The 17,625-nt window shown below is 40.4% G+C and overlaps 1 long non-coding RNA gene and 1 other non-coding gene across 2 annotated transcripts in view; both read left to right on the top strand.

Moving 5' to 3' along the window:
• LOC125168324 (uncharacterized) overlaps positions 1-4,380 on the top strand; it is a 34,548-nt gene extending 30,168 nt beyond the window's left edge. The window contains exon 3 of the long non-coding RNA XR_007153084.1: positions 3,877-4,380. This is a non-coding gene — a long non-coding RNA (uncharacterized LOC125168324). The remainder of the gene's footprint in view (positions 1-3,876) is intronic.
• A 379-nt stretch (positions 4,381-4,759) lies between these two features.
• Positions 4,760-4,869, top strand: LOC125169189 (U6 spliceosomal RNA). The gene has a single exon (XR_007153513.1). It is a non-coding gene; the product is annotated as a U6 spliceosomal RNA (small nuclear RNA).
• Positions 4,870-17,625: the final 12,756 nt, after the last annotated feature.

The raw sequence follows: 17,625 nt of genomic DNA, 5'->3' as shown, positions 1-17,625 counted from the left end.
CACAAATCCCAAGTCTACAATTCAGTGACTTTTGACAAATGGATATACCTGTGTAACCCACACTTTTTTCAAGATATAGGACATTCATCTCTGTATCTTCTCAGGAAGTCCCTTCATGTTTCTTCCCAGTCAGCAACACCACCGTCCCCCAAACCAGAGGCAACCACTTTTCCAGTATTTTGCTTAGTCTGTAGACATCAGTTGGCTCCCCTGGATTTGAACACCCATCTTCAGCTTGGACCCTACTCTGTGCTCTCCCCCTCGAGGCCTGTGCCACCACAGTACCTGGCCTTAGATTTTGTTTTGTCTACTCTTTCTTGGCAATGCCCGATTTGATTTCCAGTTCTGAGCTTCCAGTTCTGAGCTTCCAGTCTTTTCTGAGCCATGGTGCCAATGACTCTGCCCTTCCTCTAGGCTAGATGTTGATTTGTTCTTGCATTAGTCTACATTCCTCATTCCTTCTGGGCTTTTGATCCAGCCCCAAAGGACCTCTGGCCTGGAATGTGCTTCGAGGATCACACAATTTACTAAAGATAGTTTCATAAAAAGGCACATAATTTCATGAAAAGTCTCCTTCTTAAAATTTGGTAATATTGTCCCATCTGGTCCTGCTTGATGCCTGGATTCTGAGCCACCCCTGTTCTTCTGTTTCTAAATCTTGCTTCCTTTCCCGACTTGGGTGACTGTCATAATCCTTCCTTCCCATGACAGCTGGAGCCAGAAGCTGGTGAGGCTTTTCTCATGAGGGTACCTTGTGAGCATGACTATGATAGAGAGAAACCATGTATCTTGTGGATGTTTAGTACATGTGAAACCATTCAGCCCACCACCAAATGTGGCAAATGGCCAGTTTGGGGCACAGGAAGAGAAGGTGGGTGAGTCCCAAGCACCCTGCTTAATGCTTAATGCTTAATGCTTAATGCTTAATGAATAGCTCCCTTTCAGTAGTGTTCAGTCTAGCCAGAGCTATAGCATGTAGGGTAGAAACTAAGGTGAGGTCTCAGAACCAGGAAGTCACGCCCATGTTAATATTTAGAAAACAGTTGGGTTATAATAGCTTCTTTTCCAGGCTCCCTAATGAAAAGGGTTAGTGTGGTTCAATCATGAAAGCTTCTGAAAAGACTCTTTGACACAAAGGCTCTGAGCTCCACTCTTCATGTCGGCCCTTGATTATATTAGTAGTTTAATAAGCAGTTGCTTGTTCTGTCTTTTGTGTGCTTGGATTCCCCCCCCACTACCCCCAACAAAGCTGTGAGCTCCTTGAGGGAGGTGACAGTGTTGGGCATTTTTCTGTCTTCCTCCTGTCCCAGCACCAGCTCCTTGTCAGGTGACAGGAGGTGTTCAGTAGGTACTTCTGACTTGAACTAAGTCTTAGTCACCTTAATGAGGTCATCCCTCCATAGTATCCCAATTCCTACTGTAGTACCAAGCACAGAGTAGGTACTCAAATTGGCTGAGTAAATCATGAACTAATTCCACTAAATTGTTGTCGAGTCAAAGTGTTATTTCTCTCAGGAGTCTATGTTTTAGAAGAGGGCAACAATGAATGGGCAATACTTAATAACCCAAGTGGAGTTAGCCTAATAGTGGAATTACAGGCAACACAGCACCAGATGAGGACATTTATTTATTTATTTATTTATTTTATTTTATTTTTTTTAATTTTTAAAATGTTTATTTATTTTTGAGACAGAGAGAGACAGAGCATGAACAGGGGAGGGGCAGAGAGAGAGGGAGACACAGAATCTGAAACAGGCTCCAGGCTCTGAACTGTCAGCACAGAGCCCGACGCGGGGCTCGAACCCACAGACCGTGAGATCATGACCTGAGCCGAAGTCGGACGCTTAACCGACTGAGCCACCCAGGCGCCCCCCAGATGAGGACATTTATAAGCAGGGGGCTCTTTGGTGCCCCACCAATCATGCCACATCATTATGTTACCCTTCTTCTGAGGTCCTCAGAATGTTGGGCCATGATCGTTATATTCTGGTGATCAATCTTTTTTGCTGTCTGCCTTTCCTGAGCTTCTCTCTCCTATTCAATTTGCATTTGTTTCCTTTGGCCCAACAGCAAATTGGCTGCAGCACCTTCTCCTAAAGAGCCAGAATCTTTTTAGCGGTGAACCTCTTTTTTTTTTTTTTTTTTTTTAGTTTATTAATTTATTTTGAGAGGGAGAGCACACAAGCAGGAGAGGGGCAGAGAGAGAGGGAGAGAGAATTATGAGATCATGTGGTTTGATCTCATGAACCATGAGATCAATGACCTGAGCTGAAATCAAGAGTCAGATGTTTAACCGACTGAGCCACCCAGGCACCCCTCATCATTACTACATTTTAACTGACTTTTGCAAATTTTCATTGCAATTTTAATTGTCACAAAATGTTCCATGGAGTACACCTATTTAACCATTCACCTGACATTTGTTGAGCATTTAGTTTGCTTCTGATTTTTAGCTATTACAAAAGGAAACATAATGAGAGAACTCTTCACATAAATTTTCCTTATTTGAGGCATTTTGCTTTTCACCAGGAGAAATTTCCAGAAGTTTTATTACTGGACAAAATAATATGAAACTATTTTAGACTCTTAATGTTGTCCAACGACTTATCAAAAGGTTCTTAACCAATTACACACCTTCTGGAATGGATGAAAATTTCTATTTTACCCAACGTTGGTCATTTGCTGACACAACAAAACATTTATTCTCTATTTCAACATATATGTCTATATTTGAGGTTTATATTTTTTCAAAGCTCCCCAGGCAATTCTAAGGTGTAATCTGGGTGGAGAGCCCCAGAAGGCTACACTAAAAGTTGCCAAGTGCTGTGGCACCTTTTCCCTCAGCCTCTGGAGATCCTGTGCTCTGATACAAAGGTCTAGGGAAAGAGCCCCGAGGCAATGGGCACCAAGGTAAAGAGGAGATTTCTTCATAAGGCTTAGGGCCAAGTAGGCCCAAGTCATCCTCCTGGGTCTTCTGAGGGAGGGGCCCTTCTCCTCTGGCTGCATAGAGTTAGAAGTGATCCAAAGAGAGCCAAGAGCACATGACCCCAAGGAGGGAGAACAGGAAGGGGGGAAAAAAGGAACTGTCCTGCATAATCAGGAGCTTGGTGTCTCTCTCCCAGCTCTCAGAGAGTCTACTTCCCAGCCCTTGGACCTGAGTCACAGAAGCTGCTAGCTGTGCTGATCACCCACATCAAATGTGCCTCCTCCACAACCCATTCTCATAGTCTTGTTTTTTTTAAGTTGCTTTTTCAAATTACAAAAGAACTATTATTGGTCCATCATAAACAAATAATATATAAATGAAAATTTCAATATTGGAAACTTCTCCTTCACTTCCCTATTTCCATTCCCGTCCCCAGAGGTAACCTGATAATAATTTGGTGTGTATCTTTCTAGATCTTTTTCTAGTGGGTGTGAGACTGTGTGCATGCCTCAGGATTTTATAATACATAAATGGAATTACACTATATATAGTTTTCCCCATCCTGCCTTTGTCATTTAACTTCAAGGTGTAGACCACCTTCTGTGTTAGTTAGTATACAGCAGCCTCATTCTTTTTCATGGCTGCATGATAATCCATGGTATATGACGATATCATATAAGGAACACAGCTTGTTGCTGGTGGCTTCAGTTGCCTTTCATTTTTCTCTATAATGACAATGCTTCAATGAGCTTCTTTGTGTATATGTCTTTGTGTCATCTACCTGGCTTTGAGTGTTGCCACTGCCAGAAAATTCCTGGTGTTGGGCTCCAGGTATGCATACCCAGAGGATCTCTGCTACCTCCAGGATTCATTTAGACCCTGGAAGAACACCACCCTGGCTCAGTCCTGGCTTCTTCTCTCACCCTGTTATTCTGTGGTTGTGTTCACAGCATGCCCATGGACCAGCCACCAGAATTCCGACAACCCCACCATATGATGGAAAGGTGCAAAAAGTACAGCTGGTGTCCCTCTGGCCACTGGGAGGAAAGAAAGAGGGCCAGCTCCTTCACACATAATCCAATTGGAGAGAGTATGGAAGTGGTTATCTGTCTAAGTGGTTCTCAGTCTTTCTCCCCTGAGATAGAGTGTGGGACTGAAACAGCAGTGAATCACTGATGTAGAAGATACAAGAGCTGCAGTGGTGGTAGGAGCTCTCCAAAGCAGCTGAGAAAGTATGGGGTGTGTGTGTGTGTGTGTGTGTGTGTGTGTGTGTGTAACCCTGAACCAAATGTCCTTGGCCCATGGACAGAGATTGCCAACCCTTGATCTAATACGTTGTTGTACTTTTGTCTTTTAAGGTTTTCAAACACCAGGGCACCTGGGTGGCTCAGTTAGTTGGGTGTCCGACTTCGGCTGAGGTCATGATCTCACGGTTCTGGAGTTCGAACACCATGTTGGGCTCTGTGCTGACAGCTCAGAGCCTGGAACCTGCTTCTAATTCTGCATGCTTCTCTCTCTCTGCCCCTCCCCTGCTTTCACTCTGTCTCTCTCTCTCTCAAAAATAAATTCTAAATTTTTTAAAAAATTAATAAAAAAAGATTTTTCAAACACCTTGTTCCTGCAAGAAGCAATAACAGCTAATGAGAAGCAGACAGTACCCTGGGTTCCATCTCTCACTTCACTAGGGCCTGCCACAGTTTGGAACAGTTTTGATTGCTACCCTATGCCCTCTTGTTTAGAGGTGCTGTCTGCACTCTTGGATGCAGGGGTTAGGTTTCTTATTTTTCCTGAAAAATGGTGCTAGTGTCATTGGCTGTTAAAAATGAGACAGGTGTGTTCGCTTTGGCAGCACATCTACTGAAAACACTGGAGCGACACAGACAAGATTAGCGTGGCCCCTGTTCAAGGGTGACAGGCAAACCTGTGAAACCTTCCATACAAAAATAAGAACTTTTAAAATGGGACATAGGCAAGAGAGCTTTTGCATTTGGATGAGACGTTTTCTGTGTTTGGCTTATCCTGCTTGGTTCTTTCTTCCTACTTTATGGACACGCAAGAAAGAACACATGCTCATAATATTGGAGGCAGGTGCTGAACTTCCTAGGTGGCAGCCCTCCTGAAATGTATTCTTGCATGCACAAATGCAAAGACCCTTGTTGACCTGCTCTCTCAATGCTTTGGAAACTCTGGGGAATGGTGATGTGGTCACTGTTAGAACAGAGCAACAAACAAATCTGGTGTAATTGAGGATAAGCTTCATGTGGGCAGTCCTGATGTTTGCTCACGGAAAGGTGATTCATTTAGATGAATCAGGGCTTTAAAATTGTTTTCTTGAAGTGTAACAGATACAGAAAAGTGCATGCACTGTAAATGTATGGCTTGGTGAATTTGTGCAAAGTGAACACACCTATGTTACCCTGGTAACCACTATGTAGATCAAAAAGTAGAATGTTGGAGTCACCCCAGAAGACCTCTGTACCCACTCCTCCCCCAGTTACTAGTCCTTTGAGGTATAACCAGTAACCTAACTTTCAACACTTTATATTTTTGCCTGTTTTTGAACTTTATGTATACTTGTGAAATTTATTCACATTTTGTGTAGATCTTCTTCACTTATTCTCATTGCTATATTGTATTCCATGATAGACATATGCCACAGATGGGGTGCCTGGGTGGCTCAGTTGCTTAAGCCTCTGACTCTGGAATTCAGCTCAGGTCAGGGGCTTGTGGAATCAAGCCCTGCTGTGGGCTCTTTGCTTACAGTGCAGAACCTGCTTGGGATTCTCTCTCCCTCTCTCTCTGCCCCTCCCTGGCTTGCATGTGCTCATGTGCCCTCTCTCTCAAAATAAGTAAGCATTAAAAAAAGAAATATGCCACAGTTTATTTATCCATTCTATGTTGATGGGGTTTTATTGCACACATTCCTACAAGTGGAATTATCAGCTCACAGTGTTTGCATATATGCATCTTTAATGGACCCTGGAATAGCAGTAAATGAGAGTTAGGGGTGTATTTTTTATTTTTTTAACTTAGAGAGAGAGAATAGGGGAGAGTGAGAGCAAGAGTACATGCGTGAGAGAGAATCTTAAGTAGGCTCCACGCTGATTGTGGAGCCTGATCCTGGGATCCTGACCTGAGCTGAAATCAAGAGTTGGTCAGACACTCAACCAGACTGAGCCACCCAGGCGCCCCAGGAATGTATTTTTGGTAGGGGACAAAGCACAAAGCTAAGATCAGCCCCCAGGTTTCTGGTCTCCTTCCAGGCTTGGATTACAGGGGAGCCAGAGCAAGGCACTTAACCTCTGTGTTTCCTCAGCTGTAAATTGGAAATAATTGGTACCTGCTCTATTACTTTCTGTGGGATGAAAAAGGCCTCTGCAAAATCTCAAGCTGCACAAATGGAAGCTCTCATTAAAATGGAAGCAGGGAAGGGGGATTTTTAATTATCAATGAGAACTAAAGAATAACTGTATTTATGTGGATTTCCGTTCCCAATTAAGAATCCAGAGATTAGCTTAACTGCTCAGCTAGACTGAGTAGTATTGCCAAAGGGGCCTGCAGTGTTATTGTCTCAAACCCAAACACAGTAAGTAACTTCCCAGACCTATCCTGTGAATCTTGCTAGAAGTTTCCTCAACTGCCTGGAGCCCCAGGGGTCCTCCCAGTTCTTTCTCTTAGTCGCCAATGCCTCAGCTTTTTCTTTCCCCCCGCATCAGCTTGAGTTGGCCTACTCTGGGAAAAACTGGTTTGATGCTGCCTGACCAGACCAATTATAATGCACCAGGAAAGCAGAAGGACACCATCATCCCATGTCTTCCTGCGTTATTGAACATAAAGTGTGAATATTGTCAATGAAGTCCTTTGGTCTTACGGTACAACTAAAAGTTCACAGGCATTTATTCTACCAAAGGTTGTGCTAAAATGAATCGGGGACTATAAAATACAATAATTGAAAGTAGTGTCAACATTTTTTCTATCCTCCTAGTTCCCTTGCAGATGGTTGCACAAATGTTACACAAGTAGAAGGCAGTGCCCTCTTCTGGCCAATGCCACACTTGCATGGCTGTGGCTAAGAGGCTTGCCAACTCATGGGACTGGTTTTTCACTGGGTAACAGGCTCATCTTGGGGTTAGTCTTGAGTAAATCACATCTGGGAATCCACCCTCCCTTTCCTCTTCAAAAGAGAAAAATCAGAACTATGATAGTTACATTTTATGCGTGATTAACATTTAAATCAGTAGACTTTTTTTACCTTCCATAATGTGGGTAGTTACCTTAAGAGCAAAAACTGAGGTTTCCTGAAGAAAAAGAAATTCTGCTTCAAGACTGGAAAATAGAAACCTGGGTGTTTCCAGCCTTCAGATTTTGAATACAAGACTACAACGTCAACTCTTCCCTGAATTTCTAGCTTGCCAGCCTGCTCTGCAAATTCCAGACTTGTCTGCCCCCATAATCGTGTGAGCCAATTCCTTAAAATAAATCTGTGAATGTGTGTGAGTGTGTGTGTGTGTGTGTGTGTGTGTGTATCTTATTGGTTTTGTTTCCCTGAAAACCCTAATACAAAACCTAACTCTAAAACCCATTTATATCAGTGACATCTCATTTGTATAAACATAAGGGGACATGAAGTATGGCAGCTGACCTGAGTTCAGGTTCAAGTCCCAGTACCATCTAATTTACTAGTTTCATGAACTAGCTACTTAATTATACTTAGCCTTGGTATCTTCATTTTTATAAAGGGGAAAATAGTAGCATTTACTGAATATGCTGTTGTGAAGATTAAGAGAAAACATGTGCTTAGAATAGTGATTGGCTCAGAATAAGTACTCATTAATGTTAGTAGTTATTATTAATTATTTTTATTACTAAGGTCATAGAGGGAAGCTGCCAAAAAAAGGGTGATTTATAGAGTGAGGGGTACATGGAAGGGTTGCTGGTCTTGTTCACTCCCCCACCCATTGTCTCCCTAGACTCTTAGGGAGACAAGCAGTCTCTGCTTTTCACAACCTGTTCTTGGGCAGTATTATAAAGCCATTTCTTGTAAAGTGTCCTAACTGTTCCCATAGGAACCCAATCAAGATTAAAAGTTGGATTCTGAATTAATGATTAAGTCATATATGAAACCATTATTATGTCACAAAAGTAAAGTTCAGTAAATCTTGGTAATCATTTAAAACAGTAAAACTATGTAAGTCCTAACACAGGGCTTCCATAAAATTTAATCTTCACTCCATGGTACAATTTACCAATTTAATTAGCAGTTTTGTTTGCCTTCTCACAATTTAGAAGGCCTTCTGTAAGATGATTTGGATCACTTTTCGGCCTTTTGGCTAAGATCAAGTGTTGTAAGATGATTTGGTTGGTCAAAACCTTGTTTTTAAAGCTAGCCAAGTGGTTATCTCCAAGTATACGGATTTGGGTTAATTTATATATATGTGTGTATTTATATATTTATCTCTGTGTTATTCAGTGATTCACCAGAAGGACCCACAGGACTCAATAGCAGGTTATATACTCACTAAGATTTATTACAGCAAAATGTATAGAGCAAAAGCAGTAGGAAAAAGATATGCACTCATGGGGTCCAGACATTCAACACAGACTTCAGTGTCTTTCCACACAGGAGTGTGGAGGCCACACAGGAGTACTCTTTCTTTCGCCATCAACTTCAGGGACATATATAGAATGTTTTTACCCAGAGAAGCCTGTTTGAGTCTCAGAGTCCAAGGTTTTTATAGGGGGCTGGTCACATAAGTATATCCTGCTATGTATGCAACCAACTCTGGTAACCAAAACCCAACCCTAACAATGAAACTAGGTGCACATCATTGATCTTGATGTTTGTGCAAAGCGCCCCTGAGAAGCACGTATGGTATGATCCATTGGTCCTGGTGTATGTAAGTCATCAACCACCAATATAAAGAACACTCTAAGGGCTGCTAAGGGTTAATCATGGGTCTCTTGAAGACATGTAAGGAGCAAGCAACCAGAAATGCTGTGTTAACTCTTTCCTCACAGTCTGTATTTTCTGAAATGTCTATAATTAACATCTATTACTTTGATAATCACAAAAGTATTGATATAAAGGTATCTGCCGTTAATGATTTTCCTTTCTAGTTATTTAATGGTGTTGTTTTATAATCTCAGTATAGTTCCCTGTAGTCAGCAGAGCTGCTGAGAGAAGTAAAGTCACCCTTCTAGACACTTCATGGATCCCCAACAGAGCCTTCATACTCTTTGGGAAAACCATAAAAACAGGCCAGGACAAAGCCTGTGAGACATAGAAGGAACCACAGCAACACCTAATTCAACTTCCCCATCTTAGAGATGAGGAAGTGGAAATACCGAGCAGTGAAAGGGCTCATCCCGGTTCTGAATCTTAGATCTTCTAATTAAAAACCTCTTTTGGAACTCCTGAAATGGGTCAAGGCAATGTCTGCTCAGTTGCTTCTGATGATTGTCTTAACATGGGCAGAAACTGGAGGAGCCCTGACTGATGGGACTGCCTGAACTGAATGTGCATGGTCAATCTCCCTTAGTCTAGACAGAGGCTTCCTATCCTTCCCCAACCCCTTCCTTGTCCAGTGACTTGACAGAAGCACCAGGACTCTGTTATCCAGAGCATTGCCTATGCCACTAGGTCAATGGTCTAGTTTGGGACCTAGTAAGAAATTAGTTTAATCTTCACCAAATTTCCCCCTTTTCTCCCTTTCATTTACTCTCTTGTAGGCTGGAGGGTGGTATCTGTCTCTACACTGGACTCCAAATTCCTTGAGGGCCTTCTGGATCCAGGTTATATAGTGGTTATGATTATGGGTAGTAAAGTCAAATGGTCCGAGGTTTGAATTCTGGCTTAACATCTCACTGGCTTGTGGGATTTGAGTGAGTTACTTAATGGGAGTAATAGTACTTCCTTTATAAGGTTACTGGGATGATGAAAGGAAGTAATAACTCTTAACTAGAATAGAATTTGGTATATAAAAACGTTCAATAAATATTGAATATTATTTTTTAAATAGGTACTTCATTTACTTTGGAAAACCCTGTTCTCTGATCTTTTTAATAGTTTTGTTGAGATAATTAACACACAATATACACTGTATGTATTTAAACTATAAAATGTCATAAGTTTTAACATGTACACACCTGTGAAACTATCCCCACAATCAAGTAAATGATCATATCCATACCCTCCCAAAAGTTACCTTATATCCTTTTGTAATCCCTTTTCCTGTCCTCAGGCAATTGCTGTCTACTCTTTGCCTCTGCAGATTAGCTTGCATTTTCTAGAATTTCATACAGATGGAATCATATGGTATGCTCTTTTTTTTTTTTTTGGCTTCTTTCATTCAGCATTATTTTGAGATTCATCCATGTTGTTGAGTGTATTGATTACTAGTATTCCATTGTTGAGGGTATCAATTACTCAGTAGATGCACCACAATTTGTTTATCCATTCACTTACTGATGAACATTTGGGTTGTTTCCAGTTTTGAAGTATTAGAAATAAACTTCTAGAAATAAAACTTCCGTGAACATCTGTGTACATGTGTTTGCATAAACATATACTTTCTCCTTGGAAGTGAATGGGTGGGCCCTAAGGTGGGTATGTTTAAATTTTTAAGAAATGACCAAATTATTTTCCAAGTAGTTGTACTATTTTGTATTTCCACCAGTAGCATGAGAGTTCCAGTTGCTCCGCATCATTGACAAGAGTTGGTATGGTTAGTCTTTTTAGTTTTAGATATTCTAATAGATGTGTAATGATACCTCTTTGTGATTATAATTTGAGTTTCCCTAATGACATTGTAAATGTGTTTTTGCCACCCATGTATCTTTTTGATGAATTGTCTGTTCAAATCATTTGCCTATTTTTAATTAGGGTGTTTGCTTTTCTTATTGTTGAGTTTTGAAACTTTTTGATATATTCTATATACAAGTCCTACATATGGTTTACAAATATTTTCTTTAAGTCCGTAACTAGTCTTATTATTCTCTTAATAGTGTCTCAAAGAAAAGAAGTTATTAATTGTAAAGAAGTACAATTTATCAATTTTTTGTTTTATGGATTGTGCTTTTGGTATTCTAATCCAAGGATCCTTTCTCTACTAAGTCACTTTTACATGTTCACTGGAAATCAATTTACCATATATATGTTGGTCTATTTCCACACTCTGTTCTCCAGTGATCTGTTTTCATGCCAATACCATGCTATCTTGATTACTTAGCTTTCCAAATTTGTCTAGCTATTTTATGTCTTTTTCATTTCCAAATTAATTTTACTAAAAAAAATTTTTTTTTTTTTGGAGAAAGAGAATGGGGGAGGAGCAGAGGGAGTGAGAGAGAATCTCAAGCAAGCTCCATGCTCAGCACAGAGTCCAACACAGGGCTCAATCCCAGGACTCTGGGATCATGACCTGAGCCGAAATCAAGAGTTGGACACCCAACCAACTGAGCCACCCATGAGCCCCTCCAAATAAATTTTAGAATTAGCTTGTCAATTTTTACATGAAAAAAACTGTTAGAGTTTTGACTAGGATAGCGTTGAATAAATTTAGGGAGAACTGTCTTCTTCACAGTATTAAGTCTTCTGGTCCATGAGTATAGAATATTTCTTTATTTACTGAGGTATTAATTTATCTCAACTATATTTTATAGTTTTCAGAGTATAGGACATACATATTTTGGTCAATTTATTGCTATGCATTTGATATATTTGGTAGTAGGGGAAACAGTATTGTTTTTAATTTCAATTTCCAATTGCTTGCTAGTATATAAAAATACACTATTTTTATATATTGAACTTATATCCAGAAAACTTGCTAAAGCTCACTTATTATTTTTAATACCGATTTTTGTAGACTCCATAAGATTTTCTGCATAGACAGTTATGTCATTTATGAATAGACAGTTTTATTACTTCCTTTCCAATCTAATCATCTTTTATTTCTTTTTCTTACCTTATTGCACTGGCTGGAACCAGTACAGTGTTGAATAGAAATGGTGAGAGTAGAAATCTTTGCCTTGTTTCTAATTTTAGAAAGAATGCAGTTTTTTTACCATTTAGTATAATGTTAGCTGTAGATGCCCTATAACCGGTTGAGGAAGTTTCCTTCTATTCCTAGTTGGCTAAGGTGTTTTTTTTTTTTTTTTTTTAAACCGAGAATTGATGTTGGATTTTGTCACATATTTTTCTGCATCTATTCATATGATTCTTTTTTGTCTTTAATATGGTAAATTACAAAGATTGATTTAATCATAGCTTTATTGAGATACAATTCACAGAGCATAAAGTTCACCCTTTTAGAGTGTACAATTCAGTGGATTTTACTATATTTGCAGAATTACGCATCTATCACCACAACCAAATCCCATAACATTTCATTATCCTAAAGGGAAACTCTGTTCCTATCAGGAGTCAGTCCCCATTTCCCCCACTCTCCCCAGGTCCTGGAAACCTGTATGGATTTGCCTATTCTGCACTTTAATATAAATGGAATCATATTCAATGTGGTCATTTGTGAATGGCTTCTTTCACTTGGCATAATGTTTTCAAGGTTCGTCTATGTTATGGCATGTATCAGTATTCCATTCATTTTTATGGCTAAATAATATTCTATTGTGAGGATATATACCACATTTTGTTTAACCATTCGTCAGTTAATGGGCATTTTATTTGTTTCCACTTTTTAGCTATTATGAATAATGCTGCTGTGAACATTTGTTACAAGTGTTTGTGTCAACATATGTTTTCATTGTTCTTGAGTATATACCTAGAAATAGAATTTCTGGGTCATATAAGTCAGTCTGTTTCATCCTTTAGGGAATTGTCCCACTGTTTCCCAAAGTGGTTGTACTATTGTGAGAAGGTTCAATTTAACAGATAAGGCTATTTAGATTATTTATTTCTTCTTGAGTGAGTATTGGTAGTTTATGCCTTCCAAGGAATTTGTCCCTTTCATCAGTTGTTGAATTTATCAGCATAGGGGCGCCTGGGTGGCGCAGTCGGTTAAGCATCCGACTTCAGCCAGGTCACGATCTCGCGGTCATTGAGTTCGAGCCCCGCGTCGGGCTCTGGGCTGATGGCTCAGAGCCTGGAGCCTGTTTCCGATTCTGTGTCTCCCTCTCTCTCTGCCCCTCCCCTGTTCATGCTCTGTCTCTCTCTGTCCCAAAAATAAAATAAACGTTGAAAAAAAAAATATCAGCATAAAGTTGTTAATATTTCCTTAGTCTTCTTTTAGTGTCTTTATAATGTGTAGTAATGTCATCTCTCATTCTTACTATTGATAATTTGTGGGGGTTTTTCCTGATCAATGTAACCTACGTTTATCAATGTTATTGACTATGTATATTAGATATTTTAAAAATCTTTGTGTGTGTCACTCTGTCATGTGGAAAATTGAGTAGGCTCCAAGTACACCAGTAGGTAGGCTATCCTAGAGTTCATGAAATATAAAGGCTCACATACCCAATTGAAACGCATGGATCACACTTTTTATTAAATCAGTGTACAGCACTGTGAGAAGCAAGGGGGGGCGGAGAATGGTCAAGTTAAACACTTAGGATAGGGAACAAGTGGCATCGATAGGACTATCCTGGGGCATACTATATTATATGTATTCTATCTCAGCTGCATCAGCTTTTCCTGCTGCAGACATGAAGACTAGAGTTGAGGTTCAAACAAGTGGATCCTGGGTCAATGATACTTGCTCCGTTAGAGAGGTGCAATTAGTCAGAATTGTAGCTTGTCATATAGTCTGTTGAACAGCCATGGACAGCACGTGGAACACTAGTAGGTAACACTAGTGGGTGGTCGAATTAAGGACTCATGAATATTGATATATAATGTATCATTGAATATTTAGTGCCCAGGTGCCCCGCAGGTATGTTATTACCTCATGTACTCTTGGATCTTGTAGCCCTTTTCATTGATGTTTAATCCATACATGCTCTACTTACTAATTACTGATCTATACTTGATGTATCTTATGAGTTCATCCACCCATTTCTTTTCTTATCCTCTATAGAATTGAATATTTTGAAACTGTACATTGAATGCACTAAACCCTCCCCCTATTATTCCTTCTTTCTGTGACACAGTCACCTACTTTACACATACCACCCACTGAACAATTGTTAAATAAAAAATAAGCAATACCCTCAGCTAGTATTGCCATAGAAACATACTTATTCAAACAAAGAGTTCCTGCAATTAAATGCATATGGGAAATACTGGGTTTCTTTACTATAGGCCTTGTTAGTGCCCTAATGCACTAACCTTTCTGTGAGTGGTACCTTTCTGTGAGTGGATATCACATGTACTGTCCTCAACCTATTGACTGATGGACCACTTTACTCCAGGTGCATCACAGAACACATCTTAGGAGATGCTACCTTGGGAATTGCTCTGTGCAAGGCCTTAAAGAGGGCTGGGAGATGTAGATGTTTACTACAGCAGGTGTAGGCCAAGCAGTATACCTTGTGTACTTTATAAACATTCTGCTTTTCTGGGTTAGAAAGAAAATTATGACAAGAAGCAAGATAGGGGAATGGAAGTTACTCAGGGAGTGAACTGACCAAATTATTCATTCAAGGGTTTCTCTAATTTACCCTTTGGAATAAATCCAGGGACGGTGCCCCATTCCCCAATCAGCACAGTGCTGACAATATTGTTTCACAAATGGCTTATAGACTGCTGCATAGGCAGGTGCTTTGAAAGGTATTAAGATTATACAAAGGACACTTCCTTTTCCACAATGCTGGGAAAATATGCCTAATAGGACTTCAGGGAACCCAGATCTCTATACATGATTATCCTGGATGGTCAAGGGATTCTAAAGACTTGAAACTGAGTTTATTGGAGAATGTATCAATGGGAAGATAGCATGTTTCATTTAGTAGACAACACAGGAAAAATAGAGCCGATCATAGGTCTTCTACCCTGTTTTGCTCCATTTCATAGCCTCTGCCCCCCAACACCAACGTGCAGGCAAGTACTCCCACTTCTGGCTCCTCCCTCTCTTCTGCACACAAAGCGGCCTTCTTCTTGACACTCTTGTATTCTCTTCCTGGCACCCTTCTCCCAATCTCTACCTGTGTAAATCCTGCTCATCCTTCAAATTGTTTCCTCTGGTGAGCTCTACTCAACTCCTACCTACTAGGTTATGCTTTTTTTCCTATCACTTAGCACAAGTGTTAATTACTTAATGATTGTCTCTTCTATGAGGTTGTGAGTTGTGTGAGAATGGAAACTGCATTGACTACTTCACTACTGAATCACCAGCACAAGGCACAGAGTAAGTGGTTAATAAGTCCAGTTGAATGATTGAAAACAATATAGGTGCTGATATATTTTGCAATGAATTTAGGGCAGTTTTGTCTTCCCTTGCCTTAGGTCAAAGTCTTCTCAATTCCCTTTCTCCAAGGCTTAGATTCTCCTCAGATTCTTTTTAGATACTCATTCCAAGAAATGCCTCTCTTATCTATTCCCTTATCAGAGAAGAGTTTGCCATCAGCATGTACAGGCTAACGTCTCTCATGTAATCTAGAGCAAAGGAGCTTTGGAAAAGCAATGTTTTCTTTCTAAGTATGAGGTGTTCAGAGTTCCCAGTGAGCTTGAGACTGCAGTGAATAGCTTGTATGTTCTCCCAAAACCTGGCATGAAGGACTGGTGTGTCTGTGGAGAGCCATGAAGCAAGTTGTGTTTGCAATTATGCTGCTGGTGTTGCTGGGAAGAATGCATGGAAAGCTGTTCCAGGGTGGGCACGTTCTCTGCAATGTTGGGAACACAGCTCCTTAGCGGTAGAACAGTTATACTAGACCTGCTTCAATCAGTTCCTCCTCAGGGTACTTGCCTGCCTCTCACCTCTCCGATTTCACTCTCACACCCATGCCTGGGGCTTGAAATTTCCCTTGCCCACCCCAAAGTCACCTGCTTTCAAATGGATGGACATGATTAGGCAAATATGGCTGGAGGCAAAGTGGCTGGAGGTGAGGACAGTCTCCCTCTTGCGCTTTCTCTTGAGACAGGACTTTTTCTGAGGTGCAAACTTCCTTGAAGCACTAATGAAGACCTGCATCCCAAAGGGGAAGGAACATAGCTCTGCACTGGACAGAGCTGAATTTTACCCCTTGCTCTGAGTTGTTGTAAAAACTCAATGAGATAATGTGATTAAAGCCCTTAGGAGACCAGATTGCACATTGTTAGTGCTCAAAACATGGTAGCCATTTAACTATTAGGTGTTCATTGGATATTCTCAGAGGATTCTGTGTCTCCTGCTTCAGTAACATGACACTGGATGGAAATGGCTCGTTCACTTTTCTCTACTAGACTGTAACATCCTTGTAGGCCCAAACCTAAAACAATGCATTCCAGATCCCATGATTAGCTCACATTCGTTGAGTGCTTATGATGTCAAACATTAAATGCTTTAATTCTCAAAACCCTAGAGTTAGGAATTACTGTTTTATAGTATTTATAGCTGAAGATATGGAGGCACCAAGTGGTTTAAGTAACTCACCCATTGTGATGTATCTAGTAAGTGGTGGAGACAGTATTTAAATACAGTATGTGGGGTTCCAGAACCTGTGCTCTTTACCACTGCATTGCACTGCCTCAATCCTCATTCTTCTTAGGTTTTCCTCATTTTTCTCCACCTACACCGTGGAACGTATCATCCCTATTGTCTCCGTCTGTGCTTATGGGGCTAAAACTATTCTGTGATTCTCTTTGTGCTAATGCCTCACAATGCCTCATGTAATAGCATGCTCTACAATTGCTTCTCCATTTGTCTAGTGCTGGGTTTGGCATACTAAGTTTATGTACCAATTATGCTGTTTCACAAAGTATCTCTTGGTTCCATTGTCTGACTGGATACTAGACCAAGTGGATCACTGGGCAGAACTTTTATCCTTTTGTGTTCTTAATGACAACCATCTGTTTCCTAAAGCAATTGAAATCTTCAGTTATTAGCATAAAGGAAAAACATTGACTCTGGGCACAGCCTCACACTACTGGTACATGCCTGGGGCATCAGTTACCACCAAGGTTTGCCTGTCCACCTTTCTCAGAGAGAGTCTGGGTGAAACTGGGGTTTCCTTTCAAGAACAGATGCCCACGCCCCATGTGGTTTTAAAAAAAACATGCAAATCGTATATGCAAGAATATTATATATCTTTGGAGTTAAATAAATAATATAGCCATCATCCCTCTCAATAGAATATTATTGGATTCCACCCAGTCCTCTGCGTACCCCTCCCCCAACCCTCCCCCAGTAATGCCAATATGCTTTTCATTATACAAAGAGTAGGAGTTGTTTGAGAGCAATACTTTCTGGTTGAGTAAGTCAGATGTGATTTCCAGGTACTTTGTGTGAAAGATGCTAGCAGCAAACTTGGGAGTATTCTGCGGTTTCACATTCTATTCAAACTGATGTTTCCGGAGAGCTGTTTCTGATTCTGACATCACAACCACTGCAGCACAATAGTGTACTGAGAACAGATGTGTCAGTAAATTGTGGTCAATGTGAAAAATTAATTTTTGCCACAGCTGGGGACACGTACTTTTATGGCAACGGCCATTAGAATATTAAGCTGAGCAGTGTTGCAGATGGTGAAAAGCAGAATTCAAACAGCAGGAGGAAAGGTGGAGAATACCAGTGAGCCAGTGTCCAAGAAAAATGGTTTCTGATAGGCAAGAA

The sequence above is a fragment of the Prionailurus viverrinus genome, chromosome B3 (genome assembly GCF_022837055.1).
Source record: "Prionailurus viverrinus isolate Anna chromosome B3, UM_Priviv_1.0, whole genome shotgun sequence".
NCBI lineage: Eukaryota > Metazoa > Chordata > Mammalia > Carnivora > Felidae > Prionailurus > Prionailurus viverrinus.
The sequence above is the reverse complement of the archived record's forward strand: the minus strand, read 5'-3'. Positions and strand labels throughout refer to the sequence as shown.